General features: G+C 52.5%; 1 pseudogene; it reads right to left on the bottom strand.

Annotated features, from left to right (window-relative positions):
* Positions 1–12,664: 12,664 nt before the first annotated feature.
* LOC144266099 (glycine N-acyltransferase-like protein 3) lies at positions 12,665–15,116 on the bottom strand (annotated as a pseudogene).
* Between the last annotated feature and the right edge of the window lie 2,209 nt (positions 15,117–17,325).

Here is a 17,325-nt window from a genome sequence, read left to right as displayed (position 1 = left end):
GCAAAGAGGACATGCTGCATGAAGTCATGCAGCATTCAACTAATGAAAATAAAAAAGTGCAGAAGTGGCGGGAAAGTGAAAGGAGGGTCCACCAGCAGAATGCGGCTCGCCGGCACCAAAGCACAAAGCACAGGCTGATAAGCATCATGGAGAGCCAAGCGGATTCAATCCAGGTGCTCGTAGCCATGCAGGCGGAGCACTACCATGCCCACTGCCCCCCGCAGTTCTTGTCCCAAAACTCTTTCCCTCGTGCCACCATGTCACTCCAAACCACTTTCCCCAACATCTGGGTTCTTACCGCCACCCACTGCCTCCAACACCTGTAGCTTCACCACCCAGCCCTGAAAATTACAACCCTTACCCAAAAAGAAAAGGAGTACTTGTGGCACCTTAGAGACTAACCAATTTATTTGAGCATGAGCTTTCGTGAGCTACAGCTCACTTCATCGGACTCAACCCCCATCACCATGCAGTATAGCCATCCTGAAGTACAGCACGCATTGCACAGCACTCCAGACAGGACATACACAAATCTGTGATTGTACCATTCCCCACCCCACCCCCTTGCCCTTTGTGTTTCCCAAGCAGTTGTGCTGTGTTTCTTTTCAATAAATTTATTTTTTGGCTTTGAAAACATTCTTTATTATTGCATATCATAAAAGAAACCTTAGCGCAGGAAAACAACAGGCACTGCAAGTCAGTGTATCATACGTAGCAAACACAGATTCCCACTGCACTTCACTCCTGTGCAGGGCACCACACCAGACATTACTGTTTGCTTTCAACCTCAAATTGCTCCCTCAAGGCATCCCTAATCCTTGCAGCTCCGCCCTGGGCCCCTCTAATAGCCCTGCTCTCTGGCTGTTCAGATTCAGCCTCCAGGTGTTGAAATTATGAGTTCCATGCCTGAGTGAATCTTTCACCCTTCCCTTCACAAATATTATGGAGGGTACCACACGTGGCTATAACTGCGGGGATGCTGTTATCGGCCAGATCCAGCTTCCCATACAGAGAGCGCCAGCGACCCTTTAAATGGCCAAAAGCACACTCCAGAGTCATTCTGCACTGGCTCAGCCTGTTGTTGAACCACTCCTTGCTGCTGTCAAGGCTCCCTGTGTAGGATTTCATGAGGCACGGCATCAGTGGGTAAGCGGGGTCTCCAGGATCACAATGGGCATTTCGACTTCCCCTATGGTGATCTTCTGGTCTGGGAAAATAGTCCCAACTTGCAGCTTCCTGAACAGGCCAGTGTTAATAAAGATGCGTGTGTCATGCACCTTTCCAGGCCAGTCTGCATTAATGTCAATGAAATGCCCACGGTGATCCACAAGCGCCTGGAGAACCATAGAGAAATAGCCCGTCCAATTAACATACTCGGAGGCTAGGTGGGCTGGTGCCAGAATTGGAATATGCGTCCCAATCTATCACCCCTCCACAGTTAGGGAAACCCATTTGTGCAAAGCCAGCCACAATGTCATGCACGTTACCCGGAATCACGGTTCTTCTGAGCAGGATGTGATTAACGGCCCCGCAAACTTGCATCAACACGATTCCAACGGTCAACTTCCCCACTCCAAATTGGTTAGCGACCAATCGGTAGCTGTCTGGAGTTGCCAGCTTCCCGATTGCAATAGCCACCCACTTTTCCACCATCAGGGTAGCTCTCAATCTCGTGTCCTTGCGCCGCAGGGTGAGGGCGAGCTTCTCCCATAGTCCCATGAAAGTGGCTTTTCTCATCTGAAAGTTCTGCAGCCACTGGTTGTCATCCCAGACTTGCATGACAATGTGATCCTACCACTCAGTGCTTGTTTCCCGAGCCCAAAAGCAGCGTTCCACGGTGGTGAGCATGTCCGGGAATGCCACAAGCAAACTCGTGTCGTTTGCGTCATTCGAGTCGATATCATCGTCGGAGTCCTCACTGTCACTTTGGATCTTAAGGAATAATTCAACTGCCAAATGTGATGTGCTGGTGAGACTCATCAGCATATTCCTCAGCAGTTTGAGCTCCATTCCCGCAGACCGAAAGATAAGACAGAGCGCGCAGTACAAAAACCATTGAAAGATGGCGCCAAATGTGGACGGAAGCACAGGGATTGCTGGGATGTGAAGCGATGCATCACGGGGCATTGGGACAGGACCCAGAATGCCCCGCACTCCCCACCCCCTTCCCACAAGCCACAGCGCCAGAATGGGAAGAGGTGCTCTGTGGGATAGCTGCCCACAATGCATCCCTCCAAATGCCACTGCAAGTGCCACAAATGTAGCCACACCAGTGCGCTTGCGGCTGTCAGTGTGGACAGACTGCAGCGCTTTCCCTACTGCACTGAACAAAGGCGGGTTTAACTCACAGCACTCTACATCTGCAAGTGTAGCCACACCCTAAATCATCCCAGCAAGGCTTTGTCAAGCCTGACCTTAAAACCTCTAAGGAAGGAGATTCCACCACCGCCCTAGGGAACACATTCCAGTGTTTCACCACCCTCCTAGTGAGAAAGTTTTTCCTAATATCCAACCTAAATCTCCCCCACTGCAACTTGAGACCATTACTCCTTTTCCTGTCCTCTTCTACCACTGAGAATAGTCTAGAACCATTCTCTCTGGAACCATCTCTCAGGTAGTTGAAAGCAGCTATCAAATCCCCCCTCATTCCACTCTTCTGCAGACTAAACAATCCCAGCTCCCTCAGCCTCTCCTCATAAGTCGTGTGTTCCAGTCCCCTAATCATTTTTGTTGCCCTCCGCTGGACTCTTTCCAATTTTTCCACATCCTTCTTGTAGTGTGGGACCCAAAACTGGACATAGTACTCCAGATGAGGCCTCACCAGTGTCGAATAGAGGGGAACGATCACGTCCTTCGATCTGCTGGCAATGCCCCTACATATATATCCCAAAATGCCATTGGCTTTCTTGGCAACAAGGGCACACTGTTGACTCATATGCAGCTTCTCATCTAGTGTAACCCCTAGGTCCTTTTCTGCAGAACTGCTGCCGAGCCATTCGGTCCCTAGTCTGTAGCGGTGCATGGGATTCTTCCGTCCTAAGTGCAGGACTCTGCACTTGTCCTTGTTGAACCTCATCAGATTTCTTTTGGCCCAATCCTCTAATTTGTCTAGGGCCCTCTGTATCCTATCCCTACCCTCCAGCGTATCTACCTCTCCTCCCAGTTTAGTATCATCTGCAAACTTGCTGAGGGTGTGTAACGATGCTGGTTCTGGTGGGACCCAACTGAAAGTGCCAATTCAGGACAAATTGCTTATGTAACCCTTCTGCCCGTCAGAGTTGGCAGCAACAAGGGCCGGGTTCAATATCTAGGGGATCCATTCCAATAACACAATGCAAACCGGCTCGAGCCCCCACCCAGTGACCTGGGACAAATATATACCACCCCCGCTGGGCGCCTCCAAGAGGCAATACTTCCCCTCTCGCAAGCACATAGCCTGAGTGTAGCAAAAGCCTTTTAATAACAGAGAGAAACAATGTGGCATTATGTTGGGGAAACACCACCAACAGGATTCATAACACAACCCATGAGCAAAAAAAACCCACCCCAGGCAAATTGGGGCATGCCCTTTTCCCTTTGGTTCTTGAGTCCAGCAACCCCAAATCACCCAAGGTCCCAAAAGTCCAATGCCCCAAAAGTCTCTGTCCCTGGTCAGGGCAGCCCCAGAGTTCGAAAGTTTATCTGCAGAGCTTTACCTCCCAACCTGGGTGGAAATGGGACGGGGGTAAGAGGCACCTTACATGATCTGAAGCTGACCGCCCCACAGCTCCATAGCAGCGCTCCGCTCCGCCAGCCGCCCCACAAACTCCTTCGCTCCGCTGCACTCCGCTCCGCCAGCCGCCCCACGAACTCCTTCGCTCCGCTGCGCTCCGCCAGCCGCCCCACGAACTCCTTCGCTCAGCTACGCTCCGCTCCACCAGCTGCTTCACCAGCCGTGCCGCAAACTGCTCCACAATATATCTTCAGGCTCCCCCACTACTTAACACAACACTCAGTGATTTCAGCTCTTAGGTGAATTCAGCTTGTAGTAGGGGAGCCCCAGTGCTGGTGCACTGTCAGCCCAAAGTGAGCTCAGCAGCCTATAACTAGACTTCTAATGAAATCAAAATTAGCTCTGATATTCTACAGTGGAGAGAGGAGGAAGTGCAATTAGCATGTAAGGCCCTCACCAAGGGGCCCATGCCACCAAGTATTAATACTTGTCCCCAGCCTCTCTCTATTCACACAGTTTTGGAACCCATGACCCTTGCCTAGCGAGTGCTACTTAGTTGATGGTGAATCCCTCCATCATAACAAAAGGCCACGTACAGTTCCAAGCACAGTTCCCATAATCAGGGTAATAACAATTTATTCTTCCTGCCCCAATAACAGAGACGCTGGGGATCCCACAGCAGCCAAAGTGACCATTTGAGCAGCTATGGTCTCATTCTAGGCGTGGTGGGTGTGCCTATGCAAATGAGATCGGCCACTGAAGTTCTTTTCCACAACTTGCCACACCTCACCACCAGATGTCAGGGTGGAGCTCATCCTGACACTGCTTACATCCTCCCCCCAGCCGAGACTTTGTCGTCCCGACAAATCACACCCCCTTTATACCAACTCATTGGTTTCCTCCAAAGGGCCTCAGGAAGCCCACTTTAGCTTCCACAAGCCTGTGTGCTAAATGTATTGGCTCCTCACTAGTCACCCCAGGTGCATCATAAGTTAACCGTTTCACTGGTCTTATCACCCTGTCTCGTCTATTGAGAATCTCTGTTGCCGAGGTAGGGGGAACATCCTCTTGAGTGACGGATGGAGAGGCTTCCCTGGAGGGTCCCTCGGCTACTGGCGTAGGCCCCTGCACTCCTAGTTCTAACGCTGGAGGGTCCAAGGTGCCCAGGACATCCTCTACCTGTCTGTCCCCATTGTCCAGTAACCTGTGTGTGTCATCACAGGGGGGTCTCATCAGCAGCACCGGGGTATCAGAAAGGGGCCTAAATAGTTCCGCCATTGGGTTTAGGGCGGAAGAGGGAAAACTCTCGTTTGGTTCAGCTGATCGAGACTGAAATCTTGTCTCCATCCCAGGATACACCAGGGTTGTGTCTTCCTCCTCAGACTCACTCTCAGATGTGCAGAATAGGGGTAAGTTAGCTGCAGGGGGCCCACTGTCTGTGTTGGATGGCGGCTTTGGTCTAGCACCTCTGTTCTGCCCGGCGGCCCTGCCGTGGCCCATCTCATAAGGGGTGCTTACCAATTCCCCCACAGGGAGCAAAAGGTTTCTATGCACCGTCTTTATTTGCCCTGGACCGTCTTCAGGTTTGATCTTGTAGACCGGCAGATCTCCCAGCTTTTCCATCACCAGGTAAGGTATTGCCTTCCATCTGTCAGCTATCTTGTGTTTGCCAGCAATACCCAAATTTCGCAGCAGGACTCTGTCCCCCGGCTGGAGCTCCTGCGAACGCACTCTAGCATCATATCGATGTTTGTTGCGGTCTGCGTTCTTCCGAGCCGCAGCGGTAGCTAAGCGATAAGCATCCCGCAGCTTTTCTCTTAGTCGGGATACATATTGCTGATGAGTTTCATAGCTATCTCCATCCTCTGATACACCAAAGCACAAGTCTATGGGTAATCTTGGTTCTCGCCCAAACATCAAGAGATATGGGGTGACTCCCGTAGCATCGTTCTTTGTGGCATTGTAGGCATGCACCAGAAATGCGACATGCTGGCTCCAGGTTGCCTTCTGCTCTGGTCGCAAAGTTCCCAACATATCTAATAGGGTTCGATTGAACCTCTCTGGCTGAGGATCACCTTGGGGGTGATAAGGCGTTGTCCTAGACTTTTTAATTCCTGCTATCTTCAGCACCTCCTTCAGAAGGTGACTCTCAAAATCCCGCCCCTGATCAGAGTGTATCCGAGCCGGGAATCCATAGACTGAGAAATATTTGTCCCACAATACTCGAGCAACGGTGGTGGCCCTCTGATCACGTGTGGGATATGCTTGTGCATACCGTGTAAAATGGTCAGTCACTACTAGAATGTTTCCAACATTCCTCTTGTCTACCTCTACAGACAAGAAATCAATGCATACCAACTCCAAAGGTTTGTTGCTGGTGATGTTCTTGAGATATGCAGCCCTCGTGGGCAGAGTTTTCCTTTGAACACATCGAGCGCAAGTCTCACATTTCCTGTGAACATCTTCAGCCATTCGGGGCCAATAGAACCTACTACGAATAAGTTCCAGGGTCCTCTCCATCCCTAAATGCCCAAAGTCATCATGCAGGGCCCTCATGGCCAGGGCTCTGTACTTTTTTGGCAGTACTAGTTGTGCTCGTTGTTTTTGTAAAGGGTCAGTGGTCATTCGGTGTAGCACTCCCTGAATCAGTTTTAGTTTGGTCCATTCTCTCAATAGTAGTTTACCCTCCGGGTTAGGTGGGACAACCGCAGCTGGGCTTCGCCCCTCCCTTTTGGCAAGTAGTGTATCACGAATGTCAATATCTTGCCGCTGGGCTTCTTGCCAGTCAGCCGCATTGAGCATGGGCAAAGGAGATTGGTCTAATGCAATATAGTTCACTGAAGCAGAAGGCATGCATTCAGGGGGCAGGCCCAAAGCTTCTGCAACACATCCCGGACGAGCCCCCAAAAATGTAACCCTTCTGCCCGTCAGAGTTGGCAGCAACAAGGGCCGGGTTCAATATCTAGGGGATCCATTCCAATAACACAATGCAAACCGGCTCGAGCCCCCACCCAGTGACCTGGGACAAATATATACCACCCCCGCTGGGCGCCTCCAAGAGGCAATACTTCCCCTCTCGCAAGCACATAGCCTGAGTGTAGCAAAAGCCTTTTAATAACAGAGAGAAACAATGTGGCATTATGTTGGGGAAACACCACCAACAGGATTCATAACACAACCCATGAGCAAAAAAAACCCACCCCAGGCAAATTGGGGCATGCCCTTTTCCCTTTGGTTCTTGAGTCCAGCAACCCCAAATCACCCAAGGTCCCAAAAGTCCAATGCCCCAAAAGTCAAAAGGGCATGCCCCAATTTGCCTGGGGTGGGTTTTTTTTGCTCATGGGTTGTGTTATGAAGCCTGGGTCAGTACCCCTCGCAAGCACATAGCCTGAGTGTAGCAAAAGCCTTTTAATAACAGAGAGAAACAATGTGGCATTATGTTGGGGAAACACCACCAACAGGATTCATAACACAACCCATGAGCAAAAAAAACCCACCCCAGGCAAATTGGGGCATGCCCTTTTCCCTTTGGTTCTTGAGTCCAGCAACCCCAAATCACCCAAGGTCCCAAAAGTCCAATGCCCCAAAAGTCTCTGTCCCTGGTCAGGGCAGCCCCAGAGTTCGAAAGTTTATCTGCGGAGCTTTACCTCCCAACCTGGGTGGAAATGGGACGGGGGTAAGAGGCACCTTACATGATCTGAAGCTGACCGCCCCACAGCTCCATAGCAGCGCTCCGCTCCGCCAGCCGCCCCACAAACTCCTTCGCTCCGCTGCGCTCCGCTCCGCCAGCCGCCCCACGAACTCCTTCGCTCCGCTGCGCTCCGCCAGCCCCCCCACGAACTCCTTCGTTCCGCTGCGCTCCGCTCCACCAGCTGCTTCACCAGCCGTGCCGCAAACTGCTCCACAATATATCTTCAGGCTCCCCCACTACTTAACACAACACTCAGTGATTTCAGCTCTTAGGTGAATTCAGCTTGTAGTAGGGGAGCCCCAGTGCTGGTGCACTGTCAGCCCAAAGTGAGCTCAGCAGCCTATAACTAGACTTCTAATGAAATCAAAATTAGCTCTGATATTCTACAGTGGAGAGAGGAGGAAGTGCAATTAGCATGTAAGGCCCTCACCAAGGGGCCCATGCCACCAAGTACTAATACTTGTCCCCAGCCTCTCTCTATTCACACAGTTTTGGAACCCATGACCCTTGCCTAGCGAGTGCTACTTAGTTGATGGTGAATCCCTCCATCATAACAAAAGGCCACGTACAGTTCCAAGCACAGTTCCCATAATCAGGGTAATAACAATTTATTCTTCCTGCCCCAATAACAGAGACGCTGGGGATCCCACAGCAGCCAAAGTGACCATTTGAGCAGCTATGGTCTCATTCTAGGCGTGGTGGGTGTGCCTATGCAAATGAGATCGGCCCCTGAAGTTCTTTTCCACAACTTGCCACACCTCACCACCAGATGTCAGGGTGGAGCTCATCCTGACACTGCTTACACTTAAAGCAAGGCTGGGGTTTTTCCACGTCTAAGGCAAACCAAACCAGACAGACAGAGAGGACTTTGGTTTTACCCCACTGGCTAACCACAAGTCACACAAGCAATTCCCTTAGACGCTCCAGTTTCCCAGTATCACCATCAGTGTCACTTGTTATGGGGACAAATGGTTATGAAAACCAATACCCCCGTAAAAGAAAAAGGGTTCTCCCGATCCCAAAGGACCAAGCCCCAGACCCAGGTCAATATACAAATCAGATCTTACCCACAAATCACGCTATTGCCAATCCTTTAGTGTCTAAAATCTAAAGGTTTATTGATAAAGAGAAAAAGAAATAGATGAGAGCTAGAATTGGTTAAATGGAATCAATTACATACAGTAATGGCAAAGTTCTTGGTTCAGGCTTGTAGCAGTGATAGAATAAACTGCAGGTTCAAATCGAGTCTCTGGAGAACATCCACAGCTGGGATGGGTCTTTCCGTCCTTCGTTAAAAGCTTCAACGTAGCAAAGCTCCTCCAGAGGTAAGAAGCAGGATTGAAGACCAGATGGAGGAGCTGCAGCAGCTTTCTATAGTCTCTTGCCATGTGGTCTCTCTTTCTTTGTCCCAAAGACGAGCTGTCCATCACATGGCCTGGAAAAACCTCAGAGTTCTCTCCGTAGGCAGGTCCCTGCATACCTTGCTGAGTCGCAAGGCGTGTCTGCCTTCTCTCAATGGGTCACTTGTATAGCTGATGGTCCTTAATGGGCCATCAAGCAGGCTAGGCAGAGCTGACACCAACTTGTCTGGGGTGTCCCCCAGAAGCATAGCATAAGTTTGAAATACAGACAGTATAGAGCCAATATTCGTAACTTCAACTATAAAAATGATACACATATACAGATAGCATAATCATAACCAGCAAACCATAACCTTGTCTTAGACACCTCATTTGACCCCCTTTATATAAGATTTGGTGCCACTACAGGACCTTGATTGCAACAATGATCTATATGGTCCCAGATTATGTCAATAACGTCACAGGGTGCAGTCCACGCCATCCTCCAGATCATAAATGACCTCTTATTCAGGAACATCTTATTCAAATTGCCTCAGATATGGGTCACTCAATGGGGTGACCATATTTTCCAAAAGGAAAATGGGACACCACATGGGACTAGACCGAGCCCCTCCCAATGCGAGGCTGGGACTGGCATCATTGCTTGCTCGAGCCCTGCCTGCCCCCCCACCCAAGCCCTGACATCCTCCCAGTGTGGGGCTGGCATCACAGCTCGCCCCCCTCCCTCACATTCTTCCACACCCCACTTTTTGACAAAAGTGAGCATGTGTCCTGTTTGCTCTTGCCAACTGATCAAGTCGACAAGAGCAAATGGGACAAACGCCCATTTTTGCCAAAAAAAAAAAAAAAAAAAAAAAAAGAGTTGGGATGGCAGGGACATGGCTTAAAAAAGGTTTCAAAGTAGCAGCCGTGTTAGTCTGTATCCACAAAAAGAACAGGAGGACTTGTGGCACCTTAGAGACTAACAAATTTATTTGAGCATAAGCTTTCGTGAGCTACAGCTCACTTCATCAGATGCATTCAGTGGAAAAGACAGTGGGGAGATTTATATATACAGAGAACATGAAACAATGGATGTTACCATACACACTGTAACGAGAGTGATCAGGTAAGGTGAGCTATTAACAGCAGGAGAGCAGGGGGAGGGGAGAACCTTTTGTAGTGATAATCAAGGTGGGCCATTTCCAGCAGTTGACAAGAACATCTGAAAAACAGTGGTGGTGGAGGGGGGGGGAAATAAACATGGGGAAATAGTTTTACTTTGTGTAATGACCCATCCACTCCCAGTCTTTATTCAAGCCTAAGTTAATTGTATCCACTTTGCAAATTAATTCCAATTCAGCAGTCTCTCGTTAGAGTCTGTTTTTGAAGTTTTTGTTGTTGAAGAATTGCAACTTTTAGGTCTGTAATCGAGTGACCAAAGAGATTGAAGTGTTCTCCGATTGGTTTTTGAATGTTAGGCTTAAATAAAGACTGGGAGTGGATGGGTCATTACACAAATAAAACTATTTCCCCGTATTTATTCCCCACCCCCACTCCACCCCCCAATGTTTCTCAGATGTTCTTGTCAACTGCTGGAAATGGCCCACCTTGATTATCACTATAAAATGCCCCTCCCCACCCTACCCCTCCGCTCTCCTGCTGGTAATAGCTCACCTTACCTTATCACCCTCCTTACAGCGTGTATGGTAACACCCATTGTTTCATGTTCTCTGTGTATATAAATCTCCCCACTGTATTTTCCACTGAATGCATCCAATGAAGTGAGCTGTAGCTCACGAAAGCTTATGCTCAAATAAATTTGTTAGTCTCTAAGGTGCCACAAGTCCTCCTTTTCTTTTGGCTTAAAAAAGGGACTATCCTGGCCAAAATGTTACGTGTGGTCACCCTATCACTCCCCCTACTTCATACGCCCAGGAGGCAGCCCAAGTAAGCATGGGGATTTCAGAGCACTTAGAAGAATTGGTTTTAAATAGAAGCCTACTCAATTTTAACTGTAGCCGACCTGGCACTCAGTTGTAAAATTGTATGAAATTAATCAGCAGCAGCTGCTTTGCTATCTCCAGATCCCCAGCATGGGACAATCCTGAAAGTACAGGTGGCTCTGAGCTGTGTGACGGGGCCCATAGATCTCGGTGTGATGGTATCCGCTGAAGGAGAGCACTCATTGAGACGATACAGCCTGGGACAATAGCTCCATTCATCTCAGTGGGTATTCTCAGCCCCTCTCCCCAGTTCAGGGCTCGGGAGCTTGTGTTTTGCACCAAGCCTTCTTGTTCTTAGTTCCTCACCCCGATCTAGTGGTGTGGTTTTGGTGCATGCTCCTGGGAGGGCTGCACTCTGCTCCCTGCCAGAGGGATAGGGCTTCCCTAGATGCCAGCTCACATGTGGGGCAAGAAAAGGAGGTCAGATAACACCTAGAGAGGAAGGGTCCCTTAGATCCCAGCATACCTGAGGGGAGGCAAGTAGAGCGGTTAGACACCCCTGTAAAAGAGCAGGGACTCCCGATCCTGGCAGACACAGGGGCAAGGAGATGGGCTCAGACACCCCCAGAGCAACAGACCCCCTCCAGATCTCAGGGCACATATGGGAGGGGAGAATATGAGTGTGACTGACACCCGCTCAGCCTCCCTCCTACCACCTTATATCCTGTCCCAATATCCCACTCCCTCACCTGAAATCTCCTAACGACTCAGATCTCCCCATGGTCCCCCTCCCTTTCCTGCAGCCCCAATCCCCTCTACCCCTATTTCTCCCTGCCTCCTAATTCCCCCTCCCAGCAAACATTTACATATGGCATTTATTTATTTGTTACTAGTTTAAGCACCTTCTGAACCTTCTGCTATCCTGCAATTACATTTCCCCCACAGCCCCAAATAATAAGATAAAAACCCCTTTGGCAGAGTCAGGTTGTAGCAGCAAGAATGGTTTGTTCTCAGACTTCTCTCAAGGGTTGGATATGAACTTACAGCCATTCAGCCACATTGATACTGGCCTGTGAGCTGTGGCTGACATACAGCTTTATTGGATGGGAGATTGTTACAGTTGCTAGGATGTCTACAAGTTAAGGAATGGGGCAGCAAAGGGGAGCTGGACTGCAGGGTGCTACGTTGATAGGACTGAGGGTAAGTTCCACCCAGGGAGGCTGGTTATGGAGCTGCGGTGGCTGGCCCCATGAGTAGGGCCCTACCAAATTCACGGCTGTGAAAAATGCATTACCGATCATGAAATCTGGTCTACCCCAGGAAATCTGGCTATTGTAGGGGGGTTGCAGGATTGTTACCCATAGTCCTCCGCAGCTGCTGGTGACAGTGCTTCTTTAGAAGCAGGGGAGCTGGAAAGTGACAGCTGCAGGCCAGGAGCCCAGCTCTTAAGGCAGCGATGCCGCCAGCAGCAGCCCAGAAGTGAGGGTTCATGGTGTGATATTTCCACCCGCACGTCTGCACCGCCACCAGCAGCAGCTTCCTGCAGCCAGGGGAGGTTCTGGAGGTTGGAGTGTAGAGCCCAGCGCACAGGAGGAGCCCTCGGCTGGGGTGCCCCAGACCTGCCCCATCCCAGCTCCAGACCTAGCACTCGGTGGTTAAAGGGGCCTTGGGCTGGCTGTGATTGTGCCACAGCACCCTGGGGGTTGTCCACCCATAAGGTTGGACCTGCCCCCCCCAAAGTGACAGCCCCCCCATACTATGTCACCCTCACTTCTGCGCTGCTGGTGGCGGCAGCACTGCCTTCAGAGCTGGGCTCCCAGCCGCAGCCACTGCTCTTGGGCCGTCCAGCTCTGAAGGCATCGCTGCTGCTGGCAGATGTTTCTAGCTCCATGGGGCCCAATGCGGAGCCCTGGATTTTCCTGGCCACCCTGTTGGCCCTCAGCCCTGCCTCATAGAGGTTTCTGGGGAAGGGAACTTAGGTAGGAGGGGGTGGCTGGTGCTGGGTCAGGGGGCTCAGACTGGAGCCATCACTGGCTCTGGGGTGTGGATAATGATGGCACCGGCGGGGCTGGCGCTGGAAGCCCTGGCTCTCCTGTAGCCTCTGTATGTGGAGGTTGTCCAGGGCCACATGGCCAAAGATGGGGCAGCCTCACGCATGCATCCACTTGGCTGTCATGGTGCTGAGCACCCGCATGTAGCAGTGCCTACGGTGCTGGGGCAGGGTGTAGCCATGCGCCATGGCACCAAAGGGGTCCATGAGGCTCAAGCTGACAGGGTGGCCAGTGGCATCCAGGAGGCAGAAGCTTGGGAAGTGGCAGATCAGGTTGGCCAAGTACTGCCAGCTCTGCTCAGTCCCTCCATGGGGCCACGTCTCGTTCGGCAGGTCGGCGTGGGAGACGTCCAGGGACGAGAGCCTCATGGCAGAGTCCAGCCTGGGGAGCTCAAAGGGGCAGGGTAGAGCCAAGGGAAGGGAGGGACAGGGTGGCTCAGGAGGTGGGGAATGGGGAGGTGGGGACCTAAGTGGGTGCTGGCTCCGATCCAGCCCTGGGGCTGGCCAGCTGGCTGGCTCAGAGAAGTGGGGTGCATGGGGCCTTTCCCTGCTAACACAGGTGGGAGCAGCGCTGTGTCATGTCCCTGCTCGGCGGGTCTCAGAGAGGGTATCTCGTTCCTCAGGGAAGCTTCTCCCCATTCCCAGAGCATCCCCGAGAGCCAGGCCCTTTGCTGGGGCCTGAATGAGCTGCTGATGACTAAACAGGCTTTGGGGAGGGAAGATGCCCCTGCCCCCGGGGGGTCCCATGTGGCTCATGGAGCCGTGGCATGGGGCAAGTGGCTGGTAGCTGTCCGTGCTCTGCCTGGGCTGCTTGCCAGGGTGCAGGTCTCCAGGGGTGCAGGGCAGGCAACTGTTGGGCAGGGCCATCATTTGCTATGGAGCAAGGGAAGCCATTGCCCCTCTAGATCTTGGCTTGCCCTCCCCCATGGGTCTATCTGCTCCACTTTTTGTCCCACCTGGCTCTGCAGGGTACAGGATCGCCTGTAATGTTCACACACAGCTTTGCTCTTCCTGCCCCCTGAGTTTTTTCTGAAATGACACCTCTGGTGTTGGGGAATCAGGAGCCCACCACACACACACCCTGTGCCTGAGCTGTCCAGTGTCTGTGGGGTCCCTGAGGAGCCAGAGAGCAGGCTGTGTGGGCAGTGCCAATCCCAGTGGGATACTGCAATTGGTATCATGAGCCCCTGTGCCTGGGGACCAGATGGGGTGAGGAATGGGGCCAGCTGGCCAGTCTGTGGGCCTTCCAGTTACTCGGTCCACCCCACTGTGCCCACCCCCAGGCAGACACTGACCAGATCTCAGGCATGGTGCTGGGATCCGGGTGGAGGTAGGTGGAGTAGTTGGATGCCTCCAGCTGCACCCCCTTGGCCCCAGTGATGTCCCTCAAGGCCTCATACACCCCATCCTGGAGCCCTACAGGAGGTGGCAACAGGCCCTGAGCAGTGGCAGCCCTGAATGGGGAACGTGGCTGTGGGGGGCCCAGCTTGGAATATGGGCAGGAGAGGGTACCAAGCTGACCCACTGGTATGCAGGTCTCACAAAAGGGAGCCTGCATCAAGTGAGCCAATCCTGTCCTGAGCCCATGGGGCACATAGAATCATAGAATCATAGAATATCAGGGTTGGAAGGGACCCCTGAAGGTCATCTAGTCCAACCCCCTGCTCGAAGCAGGACCTATTCCCAGTTAAATCATCCCAGCCAGGGCTTTGTCAAGCCTGACCTTAAAAACCTCTAAGGAAGGAGATTCTACCACCTCCCTAGGTAACGCATTCCAGTGTTTCACCACCCTCTTAGTGAAAAAGTTTTTCCTAATATCCAATCTAAACCGCCCCCACTGCAACTTGAGACCATTACTCCTCGTTCTGTCATCGCTACCATTGAGAACAGTCTAGAGCCATCCTCTTTGGAACCCCCTTTCAGGTAGTTGAAAGCAGCTATCAAATCCCCCCTCATTCTTCTCTTCTGCAGGCTAAACAATCCCAGCTCCCTCAGCCTCTCCTCATAAGTCATGTGTTCTAGACCCCTAATAATTTTTGTTGCCCTTCGCTGGACTCTCTCCAATTTATCCACATCCTTCTTGTAGTGTGGGGCCCAAAACTGGACACAGTACTCCAGATGAGGCCTCACCAATGTCGAATAGAGGGGAACGATCACGTCCAAGGAGCAGCCTGGTGGGAACTGTGGGGACCTGGAGACTCAGGGTCTGGCAGTGTCGGAGTCTGCTGGAGTTTGGCCCCAGATGGTAGGGGGGACATGCAGTGGCTGTGGGGCTCAGAAGGAGGCAGCCCCAGACATTGCCGTGGATGCAGAAGACCTAACCTCACTTGATCACGCCCGCGCTGCCCAGCATGGCCCAGCAGAACTCTGCGTACATGTTGGTAGAAATCAGACCTGTCTGATGCCACCTGCCAGGAGAGACATAGAGCCCGATGGAATGATTGATTTGCCTGCTCCTCCACCCCACCCCTTCCAAGTCAGCCGGGCCTGTGTCTGGAGGCCCCCTAGGGGGAAAAAAGGCCCCGTGTCCCATTCCCCATTCCCTGAAGCAGCCTGGCCACCTGGGTGCAGAGTGGTGGCTGAGGGGTGACACTTCTGTCTGTGGCTGGGTAAGAACAACTTTGAACGAGGGTTGTGAATCCACCAGCACTTTGTGCCCAGCCGGGTTCCCGCGGTTAATGTTCACTGTGGTGTTGTGGGTCTGCTGGAGACATGGGGGTGGGGGGGTCAGATTTGCAGTCAGAAAACTCTTCACTGGGAGGCAACACTGAGGTGGCCCTTTGCCAAAGCAGCAGAAGGAGGCAGCAGGGCTGAGGCAGCTCTGGGCAGCCCTCCCTTACCCCGTGCAAACGAGGCTGAAATCACCAGAGCTGGATGAAGTGGTGGAGCCTGAGGGCTGGCCCAGCTGGCGTTTCTCAAAGGATAGGGCACAGGCCTGCCTGACACCAGGCTCTGGGACGTGGCCAACAGCTGACACCAAACCATGAGTGGAGCATAGCGGAGGAGGAAACTGCTGCTGAAGTGGCATTTGTTCAGTGGTTGTGGGCGGGGAACTGATTCAGAGGAAACAGCAGGAGAGACAAAGGCAGGGGTCTCAAACACGCGGCCCACGGGGTTATTTTCTGCGGCCCGCCAGCTCCCCGCGCCCCCCCCCCGCAGCCCGCCCAGCGTTTACCTAGATAGCGTTTACCTGCGCCACTCCAGGAAGCGGCCAGGACCTGGGGTGGGGGCACAGGGGTGTGTGTTGCCCTGGCTGATCCTCTAGGTACCTCCCCCAAAGCTCCCATTGGCCGCGGTTCCCCATTCCCGGCCGATGGGAGCTTCGGGGGAGGTACCTGGAGGCACGGCCAGGGCAACACACAGACCCCTGTGGACCCCTCCTCCCTCCCCCACGTCCCGGCCGCTTCCCTGCTGCACCCTGCACCCCAACCCCCTGCCCTAAGCCCCCTGCCGCACCCCAACCCTGTGCCCTAAGCCCCCTGCAGCACCCCGCACCCCTCCTGCACCCCAACCCCCTGCCCTGAGCTCCCTGATGCACTCCGTGGAGTTGGGGTTGGGATTTCGGGGACGGGGTTGGAATGGGGGCAGGGAAGGGGTGGGAAGAGGTGGGGCAGGGGCGGGGCCTCATGGAAGGGGTGGAGTGGGGGCGGGGCCGGGGCAGCAGGTCAGGGGGTGGTCCGTGGTGCGGCCCTCGCACCAATGTACTAGTCCTCCTGTGTTTGAGTTTGAGACCCCTGATCTAAAGAGAGAGAGAAAGGTGCTTTTTTTTGTTATGGCCACATGCTTGGTGGTAAGGACTTCGCTCAAGGGTGTGAAGTACTGTGGATCTTTTTTCCGGGAAGATTTTGCAAAGAAGTGGGGTAGTTTCTTGCTGTGAAGCCGTGAGAAGGTGGTGATCATCTGCTGGAGCTGTAGGAAGTAAAACCAGGGTGGAGTGAAGTCTAATGATGCCCTAATACCAGTGCTAACAGCTAGCATCACCGTAGATGGGTTTGGAGGTGAAAGCTATGGAGTGCGCTCAGAGACTCTGGGATAACACTACCAGCTGCCCCAAATATGAGTGGGGCATAGCAGAGGAGGGAGGGAGGAAGGAACTTTTGAAAGGACACTTGTATTTGGTCATTCACACCAGTGGGGGAGGAATGAGTTGGAGGACACGGATGAAGATACCATGGGGTAGGAGCGGGTATTTACTTATTATTCACAACTTGGATACAAGGGTTACCATACGTCCATATCTTCCTGGACATGTCCGGCTTTTTGGTTCTTAAATCACCATCCAGGAGGAATTTTTAAATATTTAAAAATGTCCGGGATTTTGCCATTATTATTTTTCCCCAAAGAAGAGTTGATCATTCAAGAAAGAGAGTGAATGTTGATCCCTCGAGAGAGTGGCTGCTTTTTCTCCCTAGCTCCCAGCACTTGCGCCGTGAAACAGCTGTTTCATGCAGCTGGGAGGGAGGGGGGAGGAGGGGGAATGCGGTGCACTCAGGGGAGGAGACGGGGCTGGGGCGGGGATTTGGGGAAGGGGTCCAATGGGGCAGGGAGGGGGCAGAGTTGGGGTGGGGACTTTGGGGAAGGAGTGG

The sequence above is a fragment of the Eretmochelys imbricata genome, chromosome 6, assembly GCF_965152235.1.
Source record: "Eretmochelys imbricata isolate rEreImb1 chromosome 6, rEreImb1.hap1, whole genome shotgun sequence".
In the NCBI taxonomy this organism is placed as follows: Eukaryota; Metazoa; Chordata; order Testudines; family Cheloniidae; genus Eretmochelys; species Eretmochelys imbricata.
Note: the sequence above shows the minus strand (reverse complement) of the source record. Positions and strands in the feature narration are given on the sequence as shown.